Source organism: Callithrix jacchus, chromosome 18 (assembly GCF_049354715.1).
Source record: "Callithrix jacchus isolate 240 chromosome 18, calJac240_pri, whole genome shotgun sequence".
Classification (NCBI taxonomy): domain Eukaryota; kingdom Metazoa; phylum Chordata; class Mammalia; order Primates; family Cebidae; genus Callithrix; species Callithrix jacchus.
The window spans coordinates 9,910,622-9,936,017 of record NC_133519.1 but is presented as its reverse complement, the minus strand read 5'-3'; the positions used below and the strand labels follow the sequence as shown (position 1 = coordinate 9,936,017).

The window sequence follows — 25,396 nt, the reverse complement described above, 5'->3', positions numbered from 1 at the left end:
AAGAAGCGAATTTTCCTCCGGTCATTCCAGAATGATTGTGTAGAGTTACTAGAATTTCAGTCTTTTCATTCTGAAGTATGTTCATCCCTCTCACCTTTCTACAACTACTCCACCCGTTTCAGCTGCTTCCCAACGGCGGTACCCAACTGATTCTACTCCAGAGTCCTAAGAGTCCACCCTGTACCCCTCCAGCTCCGGTTCAAGAATGCGCCAGACCAGGAGCTTTAGGAACGCGGGTCAGGAAAACAAGGGGTCACGCGCGGGGCAAGCGCCAAACTGGCCGCTGCCCCGGGGAGCGGCGCTAAGGGCGGGGCTGCGACGGGGCGGGGCGGGGCGGGGCGCGAGGAGGCCCGGGGGCGGCCTGGGTGTCACCACCAACCCGCTCCGGCCGGAAACTGGCGCTTGTTTCCGGCCGGACAGCCGAAACCCACCGATCCTGAACCAGCCGCCGGAGCCGGAGTGGCGACGGGGTGTGGAGCGGGCAAAAAGCCGCTGGGGGAGGCCAGTCCCGATCAGTCCCTTCTGGCTCCAGCTCCAGATTCTGTGCGGAGCAACAGCTGCGGTCGCAGTCTCCACCGCCGCCTCCGCCTCCGCCTCCATCGCCGTCGGGGGAGGGGCCGGCCGGACCCCGGGGTCACTGCCGAGGAATGAGGAGAGGCGGCCGGGCCCCGCGCTCCGCCCCGGCCTAGGGCCTTGCCCCGGGAGCCTCGAGGGTAACGGAGCCCCCCGCCCTGACACCGTCCCCCGTCTGCTCCCGCCCCTCCCGGCTTCTCAGACTCCCAAACTCTGCTCCTCTGATCGCCACTGCCCCCTTTCTCCTTTCCGAATCTATTTTAGCCGAAGCCGTCTCCCCTCGGCGCTCCCTTCTCGCCCTGACTGCTCCTTGCTTCGTCCCAACCTTTCCTCCGTTTCCTCCTCCCTTTCACCTGCGTCCTGCGTTCCTACCCCGCGCTCTCCAGCTCCCGGCCTCCCTTCCTGAGCTGTGCTGGGCAGTTTGGACGGTCCGCCCTTGTCAGCTAGGCTTTCGGGAGGGATGGTGGAGTTTTAAGGTGATTAAGATGCAGTTTACTACCCCTACAGTAGGATGAAGTTCATTTGAAATCTTAATATAAAACTAAAATGAAAAGCAAACAAGCTTATGCTCCCTATTGATAGGTGCATAGGGTAATGGAGGAAAGGCGAGAAAAAGGTGTGTGTGTGTGTTTGTGTGTGAGAGAGAGCGAGAGACGGAGGCTGACGGATTCTAGGGCAGTCTTAAGAACTTTAGAAAAAAGAAAAGTTGCCATGAGCCGATGGAAACTTTAGAACCTGACGATGAGTAAGCCGGGGGCTGCGTGATCTCACTCTTCTCATAATTACTAGGTTAACGGTGTGGCTCTGGTCGGGATGGAATGGGATTTGTTTACTGGGCCGGCGTATTTTTAGCTTGTCGGCTCACAAGGACCAGCGCTCAGAGTCTCTCTCTCTCCCTCCTCGTGGTAGTCTTTCTGTCTAACCTAGGTGGCTTCTCTGGGTACAATACAGATGTAAAAATTTGAAAGTAGAAAGAAGCTGAATGGTGGAATTTTATGGAAGAGGTTCCCCACAAACTTTTCAGGCAGCTTTTCATGAATACAAAGTGAAGAATTAGCAGTACGTGGACTTTTATTTTCCTTATCTTTTTATACGTCCTGCGTTACGCTTTCCTTAGAAATTCACAGGCTGCTAATTTTTCAGACTTTGGCTTCTAGTACTGTATATTTAGGAGATTTTCGAGGCGGCTGGATCCCTTTGTCTTTCAGAATCTAGTTCAAAGGTGGAAAAGAACAGAGTAGAGAAAGAGGCGGCGGTAAAACTGGTCCAAAAGAGTAGCTAACCCCTAAATATTTAAAGAATAGTTTCTATGCTATGTAACTTTTTCCCCCCTCCCTACCCGCTATGTAACATTTCGAAAACATTTAGAACATTTTCTTCCTAGTAAATGAGATTGCATTCCTGAAGGGGAGAAGACTTCAGGGACGGAAGCTGGGTGGCTAGGGAGAGTCAGAGGTAGTTAAACATTTGCTGTGCATAATTTACAAATGAATACATTATGCGCACACAATGAAGAATTAATTATACTCTTTGTTTTTCAAGTAGTTCTTTTAAAGTTTAGTAACCAACGTGCTGTGCTAGTTTATCGATATTTTGAAGGCTGAACAGAACTGTAAAATAAATGAACTTGATGTTGTTCCTCCGCAGGCTGAATACCCGACCGCTCTCATTTCCACTATTGACCCAGCTTGCCTCAGGGCACCTCCCTGACAAAGTGGCCAGTTACTATGTACTTAGAGATTGCAAGCGAATGCAAATATTAGCTCATACTAGGAATAATTAAGAAGGTAAATATGCTGAAAACATGTATTCCAAAGCCAAAACAGGTTTTTTCGATTTTACCCCGTTTTTTTTATTATCAGCACCTTTCTGCCAATACTTATCCATTAACATGAATAATTTAGAATTGAACCGATATCTGCTTTGGACATTACACATTCAAGATGGAAAGAAAGAGGGAAGGAAGATAGTCTCCAAACTCATGTTTTATTGTTGTTGCCTTAATTGACTTACTCCTTGCTTTTAGTACCAAAGGCCCCCTCGGAAAAAAATGTAAAACTTTGCCAATGCAAGAGCTAGGTATCTGATGACTTGTATAAGACAGGATGAGCAGTAATGAATGCTAATCGTTAGGCGGCCTTGAGTGACCTTTTGTTGTCCACAACTTGGAAAATTTCCCAAAGCTTTGTTTCATCTCTTTCAAGACTCCTATTTAAAAAAAAGATTTAATTTGTAGATGAAAATCTAATTTTTAAAAACCACATATGCCTTCCCAGAATCTGCTGTCAATTGTTTTGATCTATTTGAGTTGGTTGGTGCCCATATTAGTGATGATATCTGGGTGAATTCTATTTATATCTGCATCTAGCAACTCCCCAAAGTTGAACCGCGTACTTGATTCCAGGGCATGGCGATCGAAGGGGTTGAATAAGCCTGGGAGTGAGTGGAGAGGTGCCTGGTAGTCCACCAATATTCCTAGTTCTCAGAAGGTTTTATTTGCGATTTTGAGATTCAGTGTATGTGACCAAGTGAACTACAGTGGAATAATTCAGTATTAAAAATAAGTTTTCTGATTGTTATGAGGGCACTAAGTTCCACTCGTCAAAGGTTTGGAGCTCCTCAGTATCTTAAGCATGCTGTAAGATACTGGCCATTTTAGCGTATGTATGTGTGTGTATGCGTGTATGAGTAGGCCTCTCCTTATCCTAAACACTCATCCCACCAAAGGGAAAAATCCTTAAACAGTGCTTTGGTATGTGACCTCAGCAGTATCTTTCCTATGGGCACTTAGGACCTGTGAAAGAGCAGACTGCGGACTCTTGTAGCCTTTGATAAATTCAGGGAATTAAAAATTTGTGTAAGTGGAATATAGATGCAGGGCAGTTTTCACATGAATGCCTGAATTCAGCTGACTTTTTAATATAATAGAAGGAAGTTGTTTGGTTGTTTTAAAACAAGACATCCTAGCTGGGTATTGATTGAACACTTATGTGGATAAAGTCTCCATGCTCCAGTGACAGGCTTTAGGGAGGTGTAAAAGATGTAAAGACGTGTGTCCTCGCTCTTGGGGTTGAGGGTGGGGAGGGGAAAGGTGGTATATGAATGGGAAGGCAGACTATTATTGTAAGCTTTAACATTTAGGAAACATGGACAAAAGCAAATTTAATGTGCTGAGAAGTATGTAAGGGCTGAGAAGACTTCAAGTAATAAAGTAAGAATCAGTGAAATAAATCAGGAGTGATTCCGGAATCAGTAAGTTTTGAAATAGACTTGGGAGGCTATGGATTGGTCATGAAGAGGTATGGATTATTGAGTTAGATGGGCCTTCATTCAGACCTTGGGTCTACTTTTTACCATGTGACCTTGGACAAGTTACTTCTCTTATCTGTAAAATGTGAGCATTCAAGTAAATGAAATAGTTATTGTGTTGGGAATAAAAGAAAAGAAAGGATCTTCCAGACAAAGTATAGAATGTACAGTGTGCAATGATGGTATGAATGACTAAGTTGTGTGTGGGGGGAATATATGAGAGTGACTGTAGAGAATGTGGGTTGGGCAAGTCATGGGTAGAGCAGGCAAGAGGGTGGAGGGGACTCAAGCTAGACTCTGTTGGGTGTTGATAGGAGGGTCAATAGAGTCATTGTAGGTCCTTGAACAAAGGACGGATTTAATGAGAAATATTGAGCCCTGTGGTTCAGGAACTCGGGGACAAGGAGTCAGGCAGGCACCCATACATTGTGACTCTTCTTTTCTGTACCATCCTGGCCTAAAGGGATACGACCAGTAGACATAAGATTCCTTGCAGAAGGTTTTGTGTTTACACACCTTACTTTGCTGAGCCTGCTTGTGCCTGTCTCATAGTGCACCACCCTGTGGGGACATTTCAGGACTATGGCTGGATTCTCCTCAAGAGCTTATAGTAAGAACAGCATTATGTTTCAAGTGCATTTAACTCAGTTACCTCTGCTAACGTAGGGAGCACTGTTATAAGTAATTCAGAACTTCATAAAGACATTTCTTGGTTTGGATATACATTATTTTTCAAACCAGATTTATTTTCATGTTTGGGGATCATACCGATATTGAAACAAATTTGCATTTCTAAGCTTGTATTACCTGATGGTGGGGAGAGTACACTGATGATGAAGAACAGTCAATCTTGTATTAAAGATTTGGCCTCAGAAATCCATAAAATGAATAATCCATTTGTGGATAATTAAGACTAGACTACACTGAATATGTTGATAGACCAATTTCTTTTCAAAATCTGTATGGATCCGTCCATGAGTGGTGGCTCACGCCTGTAATCCCAGCACTTTGGGAGGCTGAGGTGGGCGGATCACCTGAGGTCAGGAGTTTGAGACTAGCCTGTCCAATATGGTGAAAACCTATCTTTACTAAAAATACAAAAATTAGCCGGGTGTGGTGGTGGGTGCCTGTAATCCCAGCTATTTGGGAGGCTGAGGCAAGAGGATGGCTTGAACCTAGGAGGTGGAGGTTGCAGTGAGCCAAGACCTCGCCATTGTACTCCAGCCTGGGCAACAAGAGCGAAACTCTTGTTTAAAAAAAAAAAAATCTGTATGGATCCAATGTGTCCTTAGGCTGTCTGTCTTATGTCTGAGAATGACTGGCAGGTGATGCCCATGTTCCAGCCAGAATGAGCCTTCACTCACAGCATCTGGACGAATCCCACTGCATCATGTTGCATTGTTGAAGATGAAGCTGGCTTTCTCAAAGGATTTGTGCTTTGTAGGCTCTTCCAGATACCAGCTTCACTCAAAATCTGTCAGATTTTCCTCCTTAGGAAAGTCGTTTGAAAATATATCCGATTTAAAAAAAAATGGGCAGAAGTATCCACATTTAAGAAGTAAACAAAATCACATGCCATTCTTACATCCTTTTTTTCTAGTTTACTTGCTTTCCTCCATCCCTGCCACCCTCTGTCACCTCTTTATAATCATTACCAAACTGTTTGCGATGTCACCAGCACAGGATTATTACTTACTTCTTGAGTCAGGAGATTATAGTATTTCTGAGGGTGTGTGAAGTGATAAGGCCCCGAGTTTTGGAGGTTAGGTTAATGAGAGGAAAGAGTGAAAAAGAGACTGTGAAGGCAAAATTTAAATTAATGGGGACTGATTGTGGGAGATGAGAAAGCTGATGAGTCAAGTATGATTATGACACATTAAGCCTGGGTGTCTGAGACACTGACTGAAATAAAGAAGTTAGGAAGCTTTCCTCATTTTAGGGCAATATAAGTGTAATCTGGGATGTGTTGGATTTAAAGTGACAATGAAATGTCCCAGTGAAAGCTGTTCTGGGTGTGAGCTGGGGTAGTGATGAGGGTAGGTTTGGAAATGCAGTTTGCAATTCATGGCTAGACATGAGCTGTAGCCAAGAGAATTAAGCTCTCTGGGGACTAGAGTTTAGGGAAAGAGCAGAAGGGCAAAGAAAATGGTACTGATAAACCTAAACATGAACATTCCCTGCATTCCAGTCATGGTAATTGGTTCTTCCTTCTCCTTTCCTGTTTTTTTTTGTTTGTTTTTTTGCTTGCTTGTTTTTTCTACTCCTTACTCCATTCAATGTATGTTGAATGTCTCCTATCTTGTAAATACTGTCCTAGGCACTGAGATGGAGGTAAGTCAGACAAGGAACCCACAGGAGGGTATGGGTTTAGTGGGAGGAGACAGATAACGTAAATATATAGATGGAATGAAGTGTGATAGATACTGTGGTAGAAGTATGTGGAGGGGAGAGTGGGAGCCCAAAGGTCAGTTCCGCCTTGGGCATGCAGCGGTTGGAAATAGCCTCCCTGAGGAGGTAGCCTTTGAGCTGAGTCTTGAAAGATGAAGTAACGATATACTCTACAGACGACAAGGAGAATTACATTCTAGTCTGAAAAAACACTATGAACAAAAGCTTAAAGGAATGAAAACCAGACTTCTTTAGGTAACTTTTACTTAACCAATATGGCTGGAGGATGGGATGGAGGGCAGGCTGAAGAGGTAGGCAAGGCTGAATAATACACAGCTTTACCTTATACTACGGTGTATGATGAGGCATTTAAGGATTTTAAGCATTGGGTGGTAAAAACGTTCCACATCCTAGAAAGATTATGTCCGTGCTGTGTGGGGTGGATTGGAGATGAAGAAAGCAAAAGGCCTTTCAGTAACTTCATGCTGAACTATAGCACATTTATTGAGAGCGGTCATATTTATAGAAGCATGGAATCAGACACCTAGAGGGACAGTTACGCTTTCCTAGCTTTCCTCATTCATTTTCAAATAGAATACCTGAGGTTTACTGAGGACCACGGTAGTTTAGTGATAGCTTGGTCTAGAATTCAGTCCTCAGTGGCTGCTGATTAATAAAGGAGAGTTCACCTCTTGTTCTCCCCCGAGTCCCATTCCAGTGCTTGCGTCATTCTGCCACATTGCATTGTACTAGCAGGCTGAAGGACTTAATGTTATTCCATCCCACCGTCTTTTTTTGAATCTGTCCAGAGTGAATAGTGGTATTTTCCTAGGTCTGACTGAGAAAGATGTGCCCTCAGAGTGCTGTTGGGAAGAGGGGCAGTTTGGTGCCCTGGATTGGGATGAATAAGGTGTTAGGATTTTTCAGCTGTATTGATTCAGATGTAGAAGAATGTCGAGGTATTTGTTTTGTTGAGTGTCTTTCTCTCTGCCACTAAGTTCCCTTTAAGTTGTTTTCTTTTAAACTTAGTTTCAAATTGTGCCAGTGAAACTTGTTAAATAAGCTGTGATAAATTGCGCACTGATTAAAAGTATATTTATCTAAAAAAAATATTTATTAAAACAAAATTTAGAAAAGTTCAGGGAAAAAACCCAGCCAAATTTGAGCCTATAACCCAAATTTGATGCACATTGGCATTTTGTCATATTTGTTTTAGATGTCTTTAAAATATTTAAATATTAAAATATTTAAAATATTAAATACTCAGATTCTGTGTCTTCCCTGCATTTTAATTTTCATTGGGTTTTTTTTGTTTGGTTTGAAAATGCTAAGTGAGAGTTTGGACTTTGTGTTTTAGTCATTTTTGCTGGAGGAGAATAGAACAGAATAGAGGGCATCCTCTAAGTCCTGAGATTCCCCTGGGAGAAGTTGGGACTTAAGGACATGTGGAAGGATGGATATGTTCCATCGATAGGCCTTCCTCAAAGCTTGTCTGAGTTGTGATTTTTAAATTCTTTTCTCTGGGCCCTGTCAGCATCTTCCCCAGAGAAGGGCCTTAGTTTGGAAGCTGTCCATTTTAGCAGAGCTGCCAAGTCTTAATTCTTTCTCAAGTGGGCAAGGGTACATTTTGTTTTTGTTTGTGAGTATTTGGGAGAGGGGAGGGGCGGGAAGAGAGGAGACACAGCATAGCTACTCACAGCGAGTACTTATCTGAATTCCTGTGTAACTGGAAGTTTCTCTGGCAGTTTTAGGGGAGATAACTTGGTTACACTGGCATTTAAGTTATGTGGGAAGGTGATTTTTCACTCGCCTCTGCTATCTGATTTGAGATGGCAATAAATCTTCTTGTCCATTATTGTCACTCTATGCTGTTCTAAGCACCTCTTGTGCAAACTGTTTGAGGGATGTGAAGGCTCCTCTTCAGTCTAAAACTGAACCAGGTCAAACATCTCCTTAGAGTTTCAGGAAACCATTGTGCTCCTGACTGTTTTTGTGTTGACTCCTCTATCCTTCCAACCTGGTGCTTTATTAATTTTAAAATTTTGCATAATGAGGTATTTCAAACATTTAGAAAAACTCAGTGAAAAACCCAAACAGCCAATTTTGAGTCTACAACCCAAATTTGATGGACATTAACATTTTGTCATATTTGTTTTAGATGTCTTCCTCTCTTTAAAATATTAAATGTTACAAATATAACTGAAGTTCCGCCCTGCATCCTTTCTTCCTTCTTCTTTCTCAGGAACTGACTACTGCCCTGAAATGATATGTATCATTCCTTCATGTTTTATACTCCCGCCCCCATATCTTTATTTATTTATTTTTGAGATGGAGTCTCACTCTGTTACCCAGGTTGGAGTGCAGTGATGGGACCTTGGCTCACTGCAACCTTCGCCTCCCAGGTTCACATGATTCTCCTGCCTCATCCTCCCGAGTAGCTGGGATTACAGATGCGTGCCACAATGCCCAGCTAATTTTTGTACTTTTTTTTTTTTTTTTTTGAGATGGAGTTTCGCTCTTGTTACCCAGGCTGGAGTGCAATGGCACGATCTCTGCTCACCGCAACCTCCGCCTCCTGGGTTCAGGCAATTCTCCTGCCTCAGCCTCCTGAGTAGCTGGGATTACAGGCACGTGCCACCATGCCCAGCTAATTTTTTTTATTTTTAGTAGAGACGGGGTTTCACCATGTTGACCAGGATGGTCTCGATCTCTTGACCTCGTGATCCACCTGCCTCGGCCTCCCAAGTGCTGGGATTACAGGCTTGAGCCACCGCGCCCGGCCAATTTTTGTACTTTTAGTAGAGATGGGAGTTTTGCCCATTGGCCAGGCCGGTCTCGAACTCCTGACCTCAAGTGATCTGCCCGTTCTTAGCCTCCCGAAGTGCTGGGATTACAGGTATGAGCCACTGCGCCCAGCCCCACATATGTATTCATAGACAACATATAGTTTTGTTTTGAAATCTTACATAAATAGAATCATGTATCCTTTTGCAACTTTTTTTCTCAACATTGCTTTTCAGATGTTCTGCAGGTAGATGTAGTTCATTCAGTCACCTAAGTTTTAAACTTGTTTTCTCCATTGCCCTCCCCACGTGCCCTGGTTTTGTTTTTGTTTTCTTTTTTTGAGACAGGGTCTTGCCCTGTCACCCATGCTGGAGTGCAGTGGTGCCATCTTGGCTCACTGTGGCATCTACCTGCTGGGTTCAAGTGATTATCTTGCCTCAGCCTCCCGATAGCTGAAACTATGTGTCCCATGCGAAGCATTAAGTTCGAGTCAGCACACCCGGCTAATTTTTTTATTTTTTGGTAGCGACGGGGTTTCTGAATGTTGGCCAGGCTGGTCTTGAACTGCTGACCTCAAGGAATCTGCCCACCTCAGCCTTCCAAAGTGCTGGGATTACAGGTGTGAGCCACTGTGCCTAGCCCCACTTGCCCTTTTTTTTTTTTAAAAAAAAAAAAAAAAAAAAAGCACCTACCCATTCTTAAAGTCCTAGTGTAAACTATCGCTTTCACAAAAATGTTGCTGGTTTTTTTTTCTTCAGTAGGATATGATCTTTCCCACAACTGAATCTTCCTCTCATTTTGCTGGTACTTGTCATGTGGTGGCTGTGTATTCTTATATTTTGGTTTATTTGTGCCCTTGGCATGCCTCTTCTACTATACTGTAAGCTCTTTGAGAGCAGATGAGTAGTCTCTTTTTCTTTGTATCCCTTATGAGGCATGCCATAGAAACTTGCACATAGTAGGCATTTAGACACTGTTAATGACTAAATAGATTTTGACCAACAACAAAAGACCATCCTTTACGTTGGTGAACTATTAATTTAGCTATTGGGGTGGACCCCCTGAAAAATAAAGCTTATAAACAAACACTTGGCACTGAAAATTACATACAAATGCACATAAATAGTAAAAGTAATCAAGACTAACTTCCTGCAGGGGTGAGGGCAAACATTTCTCGGAAAATGAAATGGGAATTGATAGGTGATAGCATCTCAATCGGGAAACTCCTGAGAATCGATCCTGGTGGCCTTTTAGGCAGTGTGTGCCTGCAGCCAGACTCGTTTCACTAGCTATAGATTCTGCTTTAGTCATCAGGGTCTTGACAGCTTCACTGGAGTCGGAGATGGGCTCTGAGAGAAGGAGGCTGTCCAGTTACTGAACACTGCTCAGGACCAACGTGTGTATCCCCACATGGACCCACATTCCCACATATATACATACATGTACTTTCACCATACTCCTTTGCTTATGATGAGATCAGGTTGTGTATCAGCATGTTTGTGTTTAATTCTGTAACATATAGTTCCGATATAACATTGTTTTGGCCTATGGAAGCTCCTTCTACCCCAAGTAAGAGATTAATATTAAGTTAAACTATATGAAATTGCCATTTTGAAGGTAAAAAGCAGTCAACTCTTGACAGTTTGGTTAAACCATCAGGTTGTGATTTTCTTTGTGTTCTGAAAAGCAATATCATGGATCTTTTTGAAGTAGATAATCCCAAATCCATTTTTTTTTTCTTGAGCCAAGTTCATTCTTTGTCACCCAGGTTGGATTGCAGTGGCATGATCACAGTTCACTGCAGCCTTGACCTTCTGGGCTCAGGTGATTCTCTCACCTCAGCCTCTCAAGAAGCAGGGATCCACAAGTTTTCTACACCACACCTAGCTAATTTTTTATATTTTTTGTAGGGCTGGGGTCTTGCCCTGTTGCCCAGGCTGGTCTCGAACTCCTCCTGCATTCAAACAGCCCTCCTGCCACTTTGCAAAGTGTTGGGTTTACAGGTGTGAGCCACCACGCCCGGCCCATTTAAACGTCTAAAATGCATTTCTGAACATTAATTTGCAGGGGATTTTCTTTTGCAGTTATCTTTAGCTCAGATTTTTAATAAATTTGTTTCTGAGCACACGTTTAGTGTATTTGAGAAGGTGGATGGGGAATGTATGAGAGTTGTAGGCCACAACTCTCAACAGGCTCTGGGAAATAAGCCTGAGATAAACATTTTTGCTGTAAATATCTCCGTGTAATTGATTGAGTTGTCTTTAATGAGCTTATAGTTCCCATGAGTAAATGACTTATTTCCCTCCTTTACCTGCTACCCCCAACGTCTCCTCTCTGATCTTGATAAGAAGATCTAGTTGGGGGGCAAAAATCACGGAAAGAGAAAATTGCCTGTGTCTCTTTGATGTTATTTGGGGACTTAAAAGGATAGAGGGCAAGAGCCCTAGTTTCTAGCACCAGATTGTTTACCTTGTGGCTCCCAGAGCTGTTCTTAGGATAGGAGGGAGGGGAATGCAGAAGACAGGGGAAAACAGAGTAGGTAAGAATTAGCAGATGTTATAAAATAGGCTTGAGCAACAGGAGCAGAAAGGGGATAAGTATAAACATTTAAAGGGCTTCTGTTTCCTCTCATTCTTCAAAATCTGGCTTAGATTTCTTTATAAACCTTTTACCTTAACTATATCAAAGTTGTATCCAGGCTACGCTCTACAGATACCCACTTGGAGAATATTATATATAGAATGGAGCTTTGAAAATACCAGTGCTGTGTTCTAAAATAGTTCTTTGAAAAGTCAGGGTCATTTTAAATGAGTTGGTCTACTAGTGCCTTTTGAATCATTAATAGCTAACATCAAAAGAAAAGGAAGATTGAATTCCTCTGAAACTTTAGTGTTAATAAATGTTGACATTTACATGAAGGTTGTCGCTTGTGAAGAATTAAGGCAAGACAATGGGAAAATATAATGCTGCTAGCTAACAAAAATATAGTTTGTTTATTTAGTAGAGATAGGGTCTTACTGTGTTGCCCAGGCTGGTCTTTTTTTATTTATTTTTTTTGTTTTTGTTTTTAATCTCTGCCCAGGCTGGTCTTGAACTCCTGGGCTCAAGCCATCCTCCCACCCCAGCCTCCTGAGCAGCTGGGACTATAGGCGTGTGCCATCATGGCTGGCTCTAATAAAAATGCATGTTAGAAACTTATCTCTTCTTATGTGTTCCATTGTGAACATCTGCTTTTGCTTCCCTTGAAAAGGTAGCTCACCTGGCTAAGTGTTAAACCGTCCATTTCCTGAAATGCTCTGTCAGTTCTAAGGGACAGGATTCTTTGACATGAAGAATACTTGGTCCCTGTTGTTTACTCACCAAGGTCAGAGACTTTCCATACCCCCTTCTTAGAACACTGAACATAGAATTTGAGAGTTAGACTTAAGAGTTGCTGTGTTCTAGTTTCTTTGCTTGCCTAAAATAAATTCCTAGCTATTTGGCACAAGGTGTCCTGTCATCTTAACAACTTTAGGTTCCTTCTTTCTCACATCTTTGTAATTTTTTATAATATACTAGTTCATTATGAAAATTGAGATTTAAATGATCTATGCAGATTTCCCTTGATGTTTGCCACCTTATTGAAACTACAAATTCCTTTCCACCAAACACCTGTTGTGCACTGGAATCTGGGCAAAATACACTAAGGAGATGCCAAGGAGGTGTTACCCAGTAAATAAATAAGAAGTAGGAGAATTGGCCCCTTGGAAATATATATTCTGGGTTACATAGGATGTGGTTACATGAGGATAAATGCAGATACAGAAGAAAAAGAAATGTGAGAAACACAGGCAATATAGCAATATATATAGTATATCACATTTTAGAACTGAAAAGAGATTTACATATTATCATTTTCTAGGTGAGCAAAATCAGACCCAGAAAATTTAAATGTCTTATCTAAGGTTCTAATTACTATTAACAGTTTATTGGCTATCAGCTCTCTGAAAAATTCGGCCTCCAGTATATCGTAGAAACAGTTAAAGTCAGTAAGAACTCACGAATTATTTATGAACACTGAATATTTTGCTGAAGAGATAAATAGTAATACAAAGTCCTAGGCACTACATACCAAGTGAGGAGTACGGTTACATAGCTATGTAGAAGTTTAAAAGGAATAGATAGGGAAAAATTTTACTTTTATGGTAATCTAGATGTTAGAGAAGAGAAGAATACAGCGGGGAAACATTCAAGGCAGAGGACTAGCGAGCTGAGCTCACCTTGTTTTGGGGGCAGAGCAAGTAGTTTGTAGCACAGTATTTTACCTGGGAGGGCAATAAGATCAGTAAAATTAGTTAGATAAATTGTGAGACTTAAATCTCAGCCAAAGGAATTTGGTTTTTACACTTACAGTGAAAAATCTCTGGGCAGGGAATTGTATGAATTGGTACTTGAGGACAGCCGATTCAGATTTGTGGTAGGAAACATAGGAAAGGATACCAGTTAGAGGACCGTTACAATAGTCCAGGAAAACGACTGCCTACAAGGGTGATGGTAATGCAGGAAGCGGGAGAGGGTTGAGTAATTTGAAGAGATAAATAGAATTTGGTAACTGATTATCGTGAAAAAAGGATAGATAAGGACGATGCACACACATTTTCAGTCTGGGTAATAGCAATAGGGGGAGCTGGGTTTGGTGGGTTTCTGATTTCTCTCCAAAGCGGGGTACCTTGGTAGACAACTTTGAAAAGTACTGAGTCTGGCTCAGCATTCTCCGTGAATATTGAATTCAGGGTTTAAGTAACTGATTTTTGTGTGCATGCCTAGTAGGTAGTGGGACTTGGTGTATACAGCCCATTCTTTTGATTATTGTTGGGTGCTCTTTCTACTAGATCATATTGCTTGAGAGGAGGTGGGTCCAGTGGTTAGAAACACAGAACGATGCCTGGAAAACGAAATGGGAAGTTGAGGACCACATTATGATGAGGTTTAACCACACGCTGTTTCAGTTCTGTATGGGTTTTCCTTCTATTTATACACAAAGTGTGTGTACTTACGTCTATCAGGTTCTTAATGCAACAGTGGCATGGGTTTCTTAGAGCTCTCTTCTGAGATTCAATTCTTCATATTCAAGGGGAAAGATTTCTTCAGATTTTGGATTTAAGTGCATATTCTCTCTGACTCCCAATTTGAAGATACAATAGTTTCCCCCCACTCTCCTCTACAAGAAGATAGGCTTGCCTGAGTTGAAAGCTGTGGGTGAAGTAGCCTCAAAGGCCCATTTTTTTTTTTTTTTTTTTTTTAGTGAAAGGAAGAGAGCTTTAGACCCAAATCTTTCAGGCTTATTTACCCTGTCAGCAGTTAAAAACAATCTACTTACATAGCTTTTATTACCTGAAAGGGAGAGTAAATGCTATAAATCAATTGAGTATTTTTGCTGGTAGGAGATTTTTTTCGGGGTTGGATAGCCTTAAATCTTTTGTATTTGCTTTTAAAATACTTAGTCAGGTATATTTAAGGTGTGACTCATTCCTACCCCTTCTTGTTTTCTTCTTTTGCCAGATTTTTATCTATGTGATAAAGATACCTGAGGATTCAAAATAGAATTTTCTCAATCAGCTAACATTTGTTATTCACCTACCCTAAGGGACTGAGACTGTTATTTAATTTCATCTTCCAAGACTAAATGTTCTCAGATTTTCTCACTAGGAACTCAGCTGCTTCCTGGAACTCAGCTCCTTGCTCTCACAGTCTTAAGCATTTTAAAATACTTTCTACTAGGTAATGCTCACAAGAAATCCTTGTGCCTGTTCTTAAGCTGCTAACCCCAGAATAAGCAGCACTCATCTTAGGTATGGCACGTGATGATAGTAGTAAACATCTTCTAACGCTTGGCTTCTACCATGTTTATCCTGTCTTACTCCTTGCCACACCTCCTGTCATAACTTCTGACCTGGCTGGAGAATAAAGGGAAGTAAACTTCACTGTTTAATAGCAAGATCCTAGCCTGAGTTGTATTAAACACTTTATATAACATCTCATTTATACTCATACAAATTCCATAAGACAGATACTCTTATGCTCCCTTACAGATTAATTCATCCAAAATATGTGTTGGTGTGATTTAGGCACTGTCTAAGGTTCTGAGGATACTATTGTGAACGTCAGCTGAAGTCTCTGCTAAGCAGTAGAGGCATTAAATAATTTACCCAAGGTCAAAAATCAAGAAAGAAACAGATAGGATTTAGATGTAGCTCTGATGGATTCCAAAAGGAATGTCTGCAACCATTATTACATTGTGCCACCATTTACATATATTGGATGTTCTCTGCGAATATATAAAGTCATAAAAATAGTGGAACCCCAGTTTTTTGTTGTTGTTAAAAATGTTCTTGATGAATCCAAGAAAGAAATGTGTTCTGAGGCTGAAAAGCGTACCTGCTCAATAATGCTTTTCCTCTCATCCCCTCGCCTCTTCCTTCTCCCTCTCCACCCACTTATACTTGGGTATAAACTGGACAGTGTGACCCGCTTTGGCATTTGAGGACTGGGAGAATTTTGTTTGTTTCTTGGGCTTCCTGAAAGTTCCTGCCTACTTGCAGGTTCTTTCTTGTAGCACAATGGTGAGTAATGTGTTGTTAACATTGTAATGTGGTCATGCTAGTTGGAATATTTTTTGTTTTCCCCTAGTTCTCTCTGACGAGTATGCAGGTAGGGACCCTTGAGTCAAACTTACCTGCTCAGTTCACTTAAATAGAAAAAGCTTTCTGTATGCAGAGGACTAGAAAAGGGTTTTGAGGCTGGGAATAATACCAACATCCAGTGTCTTTCGCCTAACTGAAATTCAGTTTTGTTAGCATTCTAGGTTTATTCTTTAGCTTGTGCTGTCTAAGAGAGGACTTATAGATACGGGCACCATCACCATGTGCCCTACCAGGGATGAGTGATCTTTACTCTGGAGTTAGTATCTTCAGAACAGGCACAAGGATTTATTTTGAGCAATATCTAGTAGAAAGCATAAAAATTGTTTAAGACTTAGAGCAAGTAGTTGAGTTCCAGTTGAGTTCTAAAAGATTAAATAGGTGGATCAAGGTTGCCAGTATTTTTTATTTTTTTTGAGTCAGAGGTTTGCTCTGTCACTCAGACAGGAGTGCAGTGGCGTGATCTCTCCTCACTGCAGCCCCTGCCTCCCAGGTTCAAGCAGTTCTTCTGCCTCAGCCTCCAAAGAAGCTGGGATTACAGGTGTATGCCACCATGCCCAGCTAATTTTTGTATTTGTAGTAGAGATGGGGTTTCACCATGTTGGCTGGGCTGATCTCAAACTCCTGTCCTCAGGTGATCCACCCACCTCAGCCTCCCTAAGGGCTGGGATTACAGACATGAGCCACCCTGCCTGGCCAAAGTTGCTAGTATTAGAACCATCTGGTATTTGAGATCTAATCAATTTAGTACTGGGAATCCAAGAGTATCTGGGCATGGTTCATGAGGTTTGTGAGATGGTTTATGTAGATGCATCTAACCCACAAGTAATGCATGGAACTTGAATTAGGTGCACAATAAATGTTAGCTAAATCTTCAAAAGGTGTTTGACTGCTGGATGTTGTGAGTTTGTCTTCATAGAGCAGCTTCTTCATTGTTAGTATTCGTTCTGTAGAAGAATATTGATTAAGCATTTAACTGCGGGTAAAGCATTTGGGAAAGAGATTGAGGTAAACAAAGATTTATAGTGTCAAATTCTTGCTGAGACTGTAATCTTAACATTTATACATTGAATCAATTAGACCTAGCATTTAAGGGGAATTTTTTTAAAATTCGTATTGCTAGAGTCAGTCTAATGCTTTTTTGATAGAAATAAGTTCTTGAATTGAAAATGCTTGTTCTTCAGTTTCAGTGAAATTGAGTTTGATTAGCCAGGCATGGTGACATTCGCCTGTAGTCCTAGCTCCTCATGAGGCTAAGGCAAGAGGATTGCCTGAGCGCATGAGTTTGAGGTTGCAGTGAGCTATGACTGTGCCACTGTACTCCAGCCTGGGTAATAGAGCAAGACTCTGTCCCTTAAAAAAAAAATTTGCGATTGGTTTTTGATGTTTGAGATAATTGCCTTTGATATTTCCTTTTATCCCTTCTTCATTTTTTTCAGTGAATGAGATAATATATTTGAAAGTATTTTATGAACTGCAAAGTTAGCACTTGTTATCACCAGCACTACTACCAATAATAGTGTTAAAAATGATAATGGGGACTAGGCGCAGTGGCTCATGCCTATAATCCCAGCACTTTGGGAGGCTGAGGCGGATGGATCATCCGAGGTCAGGAGTTCCAGACCAGCCTGGCCCACATGGTGATACCCTGTCTCTACTAAAAATACAAAAAATTCACTGGGCGAAGTAGCAGATGCCTATAATCCCAGCTACTTGGAAGGCTGAGGCAGGGAGAATTGCTTGAATCTGGAAAGTGGAGGTTGCAGTGAGCTGAGATGGTGCCATTGCACTTCAGCCTGGGCAACAGAGCGAGACTCCATCTCAAAAAAAAAAAAAAATAATAATAATAGGATAGGACTCACTCTTAGAAGGGTTGGTTTCTTGGATTAATTTCAAGAAGGCTCAGAACACAATGAGATGTTTACCAGGTGGCTTGTGTACTAATTGATAACTCTTGTAGTTTTTGTGGAAAGGAGAAGTAAAAGCAGAAACCTTCACTCCGAGAACTTGGCCCATGTAATTGTGAAATCCCATCTCTGCAGAACCCATCTCTAGAATTGCTTGAACCCGGGAGGCATTAATTGTGAAGGGTTGCCTATACTACTTGTACTCACTCAGTATGGGGCAAGAAAGTTTAACAGGATTTGTAATTTATATGTTTGACCCCAGAGTCTTAGAGTACATTCTATTGGAAACTTCTCTCTACACAGGAAACAACTCATCCCAGTTTTGGTAAGATCAGCCACATTCGTGCAATACGGATATTATATAATAGATATTTTAAAATGTATCAATATAGATCCATATCTGATTGGTTTCTCAGATTAGTAAGGTTAAGGAAATAGTGCCTTTGACCAAACTATTTGGTTAGATATTATTATACGTAAAAAACCTTTATAGTCAGTTTCTGATGATTGACATCCTTGGAGAGGAACATATGACTTTAATACCCTTAGGAGCAAGTTATTTTGTAAATTTGTTTAGTAAATTGAAAAATCCTCTCACCTTTTAAAATTTCCTCTTCACCTTTTTCTGTCTATGGTCTGGTACTTAGTAAACCTTTTATTAAATAAAGGAAGTTGGCTGATCTCTATCTTGGGGTTTTCTCTGGAAATAGTCCATTAGATGAACTTCTGGAAGGCAGAGATGGTGACTTACTGGCTGATGCATCCTCTTCACTTAGCAGCCTGCTTGGCATTAAGAGTGGGTCCTTATTTTAAGTGGTTTTTGAATGATTGAGCCAGGATGTTAAGGTTTTCATCAGGAGAGAATTGGGCACTACTGTACTGATATGGTGGGCCTTCCTCTGGGGAAGAAGACATGTTGCCTTACTACAAATAAATGTGAATAAATATGAATGTGAGGAAAGTTATTGCTTTGATGCTTTCAGGCTGTGTACTTTTTTTTTTCTTCGAGACAGTGTCTTACTCTGTTGCCCAGGCTGGGGTACAGTGGCGCAGTCTCAGCTCACTGCAACCTCTGCCCCCCTAGTTCAAGTGATTCTCTTGCCTCAGCCTCCCTTGTAGCTGGGATTATAGGTGGGTGCCACCATGCCTGGCTAATTTTTGTATTTTTACTAGAGACGGGATTTCCCCATGTTGGCCAAACTGGTCTTGAACTCCTGACCTCAGGTGATTCACCCATCTCAGCCTCCCAAAGTGCTGGGATTACAGGCGTGAGCCACCATGCCTGGCCAACACTTTTGGATAAGAAATAATACAGTATGTTAAAAGTTGGTGGTTTATTTCTCTCTTGGTTTTATGTTTTGTCCTGTTCAAAGCTGAGCTATAGGCTAGGCCTGGTGGTCACAATTGTAATCCCAGCACTTTGGGAGACCGAGTCGGGTGGATCATTTGAGGCCAGGAATTTGAGACCAGCCTGACCAACATGGTAAAACCCCATCTCTACGATACAAAAATTAGCCAGCTGTGGTGGTGCACGCCTATAGTCCCAGCTACTTAGAAGGCTGAGACATGAGAATTGCTTGAACCCCGGAGGCAGAGGTTGCAATGAGCCAAGATAGTACTACTGCACTCCAGCCTGGGTGACAGTGAGACAGAGAAAAAGAAAAAAAAATTAGGTATAGTATAGCTGTGATTTCTGAATGGTGTATGAGAAGTAGCTTCAAACTGTCAGAAGAGAAAAATTATCCCTATGTCACACATAATTTTGTCCTACCGTCTTGCTACAGAATAGTTACAACATTAGAATACTTCCAAATTCAGTAGTATCTTTAGTGGTGAGGAGCAAAACATACATGGAGTCTCACTCTGTCTTGAGGCTGGAGTGCAGTGGTGAGATCTCGGCTCACTGCAACCTGTGCCTCCCAGGTTCAGGCGACTTTCCTGCCTCAGCCTCCCAAGTAGCTGGGACTACAGTTGTGCGCCACCATGCCCAGCTAATTTTTGTATTTTTAGTAGATATGGGTTTCACCATGTTGGCCAGGATGGTCTCAATCCTCGTGATCCACCCACCTCAGCCTCCCAAAGTGCTGGGACTACAGTTGTGCACCACCATGCCCAGCTAATTTTTGTATTTTTAGTAGATATGGAGTTTCACCATGTTGGCCAGGATGGTCCCAGTCCTCGTGATCCACCCACCTCAGCCTCCCAAAGTGCTGGGATTATAGGTGTGAGCCACCATGCCCGGCCCCATGATTTTCTTTATAGATGATTTCCTTCCCTAAATATGATTTGCTTAAGTGATTCTATTTCCTAGGTACATACCTTTTTCTTTGGTATGCATCTGCAGGAGTAAGAGATTTAGCTGGGTGGCCAGGGAAAGGCAGTTTTTGTTAATAAATCCACAAAGTAGATCCCATGGAAAATTGAGGGCTAGTGATACATGTGAAGTCGAGGAAGGATTACTGGAACGGGAATAAGTAGATTTATATACCGTGCTCATTTTGTCCAGAGCTAGCTCTTTGAATGTGGACAGGTCACTTAATCTCACTCTCCTGGTTTTCTGTGTTGTCATCTGTAACTTGAGGGTATGGAATAAAAATCATCTCTGATATTCCAGTTCTAAAAATTTATGATTCTAAAGTGCCAATCAGGAAAACAGACTGACTTTCTGAACCTCACCACCAGTTCCATATAAGACCCAATTGTGAAAAGTTAATTATACAAATGAAATATATATTCTACATTCCCAGGTAAACTAGAACTATCAGATTGTGTTATATGCTTGTAACTAATTTTATGTGTATAAATAAAAGAGACTTGGTTTCTTCTAAAAGAAAAATTATTATTACAAAAGGTACAACCAGTAGAAATGAGAAACCGAAACAGTGCCCAGGATATACTGGGTTAGAGTTTCTGCTTCTTCACACCAACCTGAAAATGTGTGTGTGTTTGTGGTTGGTGGTGGGTAGGGAGGATGGTAGTGGCTAGGAGACAATGTAGTGAATAGGGATAGTATTTTAAAAAACAAAATAGTAAGAGTTATTTAGGCTGTGGAGTTTGCATGTCTAGACTGATCTGGTTTTGCTGTAAATCCCTAGAAAACTGATATGAGCCCTGCATTCTAATGCATGGGCCCAACCTCTGTGCCATCCAGGTATCATTTAAGCTCTGTAAACTTTTCTATGTGTTTTCCATCAGAATATGGGATTAAAAACCTCGAAAAGTACTTAACTTAAAAATGTTTATTACGAGGTTATGTTTATGAAAGTGCTTTAAAAACAAAAATCTAGGGCTCTTAAGTAACACGGAAATAAGGTTGATGGAAAGTATCAGTTTTTAAAAATAAAAACAATAAAGAATAGAAGCTATTAGTGAACAGACAGCTGTAAAATACAAGTTACATTTCTTCATATAGAGCTATTTGTTTATCTTGATAGGGCAAATTCGAAGCCAGTTTATAACCCACAAGCCTATTTTAGGTATAGATAACTCTCAGTTATCCATACATATGGACTAGCACGAATAGTTCAGAACCACAGATGTTTGCTTAAGCATCTACTATGTGCTAAGCAATGTGTTAGGCCTGTTTAGAATGTTTTCAAGTACAAAAGAAAGGTGCAGACTTCAAGAATCTTAATTCTGTCTTGAATATACTCTTGTCCTCCATCCTGGTGAGCTTTTACATGTCTTTAAAGACTTGGCTAAAAGTTTGAGAAGCCTCCCTGACCCACCTGGGTAAACTGGTTGCTTCTATACCTCTTCTCACCCCAATGGCACTAATAACATGTTTATATTTCTCCCATCAGATCAGAGTGCCTTGAAGGTAGGACTAGGGTATCACCAGGCCCCGTGGCAGTACCTGGTAGATGGTAGACCAACTTAGTAAATTCTGAATGAATGACTCATAGTCAAATTGGAGAGTTAAGATGTGAGTTTCTGGAAGGTCGACTAGTGTTACAAGACAGTAAATGATAACAGCAGATGCCAGGTGGATGTTTTGAATACTGGGCCTGTAGATCAAATGAGATTAGGTATGGCCAGGAAAGATGGAACTATGGAACTTAAAGATGGAGAATTTTAAAAAATGACAATCATAATAAGTATTTTTCTTTTAACTGAATTATATAATTTTATAAAAGACAAATTTCCTTCCCTCCCTCTTTTCTTTTTTTTTTAAACAGGGTCTCACCTTGTCACCCAGGCCAAAGTGCAGTGGCACTATCATTGCTCACTGCAGTTTTGAATGCCTGGTCTCAAGTGATCCTCTTGCCTCACCCTCTTGAGTAGCTGGGTCTACAGTGTATACCACCATGCCCAGCTAATTTGTGTGGGGGTTTGGTTTGGTTTGTTTTTTGTAGAGATGGGGGTCTAACTGTATTGTCCAGGCTGGTCTCAAGCATTCCTGCCACCTTGGCCTGACAAAGCACTGGGATTACAGGCATGTGCCACTGTGCCTGGCCTAAAATTTCTAATTGTTTTGAGGCTTTTTAAGAAATTAGTTAGTACTTGTATGCTGAGGGAAATTGATTTACCAGAAGAAATTTATGAAGTCGATTAATTTCCTGTGGATAACCAAGAGCGCATAATATAGTAATTTGAATCTTTCTTCTGTTTCTCCCCTTGAATGGAATTTACAGTGAAATGACTAAAGAAATCAAGAAAGGAAGAGAAGACTGTCAGCTACTGAATGTTTGAGCACTGATTCTAGAGAGTGTGTTTTGCTATTAGCTAGTCTCTTGATTTGTAGTGTTTTTTCCCTCTGTGTCAAAAATTCAGTTGTTAGAATCTTCAATGGGTCAAGTAGAACTTTTGTTTTTGCAGATTATTCTTTTAAAAGTTGACTTTGTTGAGAACCCAAACCTTGGACTATCCTTGGACTTAGTTGAAAGGAAGAAAACAATTCATTGTGTGTGGTAAATAGACATGCTGGTCTCGGATCTAAAAAAATAAACATTAACATGATTCTTGTTTCTATTCAAGCTACTATTGTTGTACCAATATTATAATAACAGACTTTCTGTATGACGCTCCCTGCCCCCATTTTCCCAAAGATCACTTCCCTTCTGCAAGCCTTCCAAATTATGACATTTCCCAAAATAACTGTAATTTAAGGAGCCTTTATCAGCAGCACTGAAGAGACAAATGCCAGTTTCCAAGTTCTCTGTTCACTAGTCCCTGATCTTTTTATTGCCCTTTGGTTGTTAATGGGATTTGTCTCATGGAGGTTTTTTTGGCTCTGTCGCTCAGGCTGGAGTACAGTGCATGATCTTGGCTCACTGCAACCTCCGCCTCCTGGGTTCAAGCAATTCTGCCTCAGCCTCCTGAGTAGCTACGATTACAGGCATGCACTACCACACCCAGCTAAGTTTTGTATTTTTAATGGAGACGAGGTTTCACCATGTTGGCCAGTGTGGTGGCCAACATGGGCTCTGACCTTATGATCCGCCCGCCTCGGCCTCCCGAAGTGCTAGGATTACAGATATGAGGTACCATACCTGGCCATCTGTTGGAGTTTTATATCAGGCCTGCTATTTGTAGGCCTGATCTAAAACTAGAAATTCTTTTGAAAATAGTTAAATTTTGTTCTGACACACACATATAGGTGGTGGTAATGAAATCATAGGGCTAGCTCCTGAGACCTTAACATTGTGTACCCACAAGAGCATATGATAAATACATTGTTTCAGGTGTGATTATTTGGTTGCGTTGAGTTTGTTTCACTCCATGTTTGACTTAGGGGGAGAAAGTGACATTCCTCAAGTATATCCTGCTCTAGAGGGTCAAAATAATCCAGAAGTGTGCAGGGTGAGTAGGTGATGCAAACATTTCCTTCCGATAATCAAAAAAATAGGCAATATACATGAGATTAAGACACTATTACAAAATCTTTGAACCTGGAATGAGTAAAAGTAATAAGAGGTAGGTACAGGCTGGGGAGGTAGGATTGGTAGATTAAGACATTGGGATTGCAGTATATATGTATGAAATGGCTGTTCCTGGAGATTTGGGGATGAATGAGCTATATAGCTGTGTCTGCACATCTGGGAAAGGACAGACACTTTTCTTGCTGTTATTTTTGAGGGACCATCTAGTGGAAGGTAAAACTAAGGGACCCCTTTTAGGATATTTTCTTGAAGGCTTGAGTTGAAAGACACTGGATTGGGAATGATAGACTGGGCACTGTGTGTATGTGTCAAGACTCTGTTTTAGAAATGGTCGTGGGACTGAAGGGTTTGTTTGGGAGGAGTAGAGGAAGCTTTTAAAGGAAAGATATAGGGAGAGGGTTGTGTTGGGCACCAGTGAAGTGATGCAGAATGTGTGGGAGGGAATTGGGCACAAAGAAGGCAACTGACAATTTTTGAAGATTTATTCTGTGTCAGTAAGCTTCCCTAAGGCTTTACATATGTTATTTAATCGTAACAGGTGGGCTGAAATGCATATATCTCCCCCATTTTATACATGAAGAATCTGAGGCACAAAATGGTTCTATTACTTACCTGTGATTACACAGCCCTTAGGTAGTAGCTCTGGGATTGCAGCCTAGATCTGTCTGAATCCAGAGCTAGTTCTTTCTTTTGATGTGGAGTTGAGAGGAGTTGAAGCAGTGAGGGTGGACTTCCACGTGGATGGACTGCCCATGTTTTCTTGTCCCTGGACGAAATGTGGCATTGTGAAGTGTATGGCCTCTGGAGTCAGCTGGGGTGGGTTCATAAAAGTCAGGGATCTGCCACTTTTACCTGTGTTGCTTTGGGCATTTTACCTAACCTCTGTGAGCTTTAGTATCTTCATCTGTGATGTAGAGTAACAATACAGACCTCTTAGAGTTGTTTAAACGAAATAATATCTAAAGCTTTAAAACACGTTTCTTTCACTTCTTTCAGACTCATCTTGTTACCTCTGGATTGTAACATTTAGTGTTATATAGGTCCCTTTAGAGTAGGGTTGGTCTGGATTCAGGACTAGATTTACAAATAAAAGAAAAAAGAAAAGAAAGTATAATTGGTCATATTTTCTTTCTGAAAAGGTTATATTTTGTTTCTTTGACTTGAAGGATCCATATTGATTAAAAACAATCTGCCAAGACAGTCATTCATTTCTCCCTCCCACCTAATCAAGAATTATGTGAAAGTTCTAAGTGTCTCTGTCTCTCTTCTTTCTTCCTGCCTGGATTCCTTGGGACTGACATCACAGATGTGGAGGAGTCTCTCACTTTTGAAAGTTTTTGACAGTCTTGAATGTTGTGGTTTTGGGAAGAGTTAGAGAAGACCCAAATGCAGCTCTAATGCTTCAGTGGAATCAAGGGATAGGTAGTGAAAATGTGGAAGCTTTTGGGGATGTTGTAAATGAAAGAATGTAGGGTCAGTAGTTTCTCTGGCATTTTAATAGAGCTTTTTTATCCATGGTCTTTAATTTTGAGTCATTTTTCTCTGTTATTAAGCAATTTGGACACTTGGAGCATGCAGACTGATTTTAATATTATTCTGAACTGAACAATAGGGAGAGAAATTTGCTGCATATAGTCATATAACAGTCTTCAGCAGATGTCTTTGAGATGAGTTACTGCTTTAGACTTGTCTGTGTACAGCACTGATAGACTCTCAACGGTACTGTGTGTGTGTGTGTGTGTTATGGGGTACCATACAAACATATTCCAGTTTATCTGAACAAAAACTGAGTGCTTGCTGGGTGCTTGGATGCTAGGGAATATCAGATGAACAAGCCAAGATTCCTGCCCTCAAATTGTTTCAGGTTTAGTGG

General features: G+C 41.3%; 1 protein-coding gene across 8 annotated transcripts in view; it reads left to right on the top strand.

Annotated features, from left to right (window-relative positions):
* Positions 1-397: 397 nt before the first annotated feature.
* The window catches only part of OTUD7B (OTU deubiquitinase 7B), a 62,734-nt gene continuing 37,735 nt past the window's right edge, over positions 398-25,396 (top strand). For 6 of the 8 annotated variants that reach the window (XR_013529331.1, XR_004736525.3, XM_078355521.1 and 3 more), the window contains exon 1: positions 398-713. The gene's annotated coding sequence lies outside the window, so the exon portion shown is untranslated. Of the gene's footprint in view, positions 714-937; positions 1,050-2,220; positions 2,361-25,396 lie in introns of those variants that run through there. The other 2 variants (XM_078355522.1, XM_078355520.1) reach the window with 2 other exon arrangements.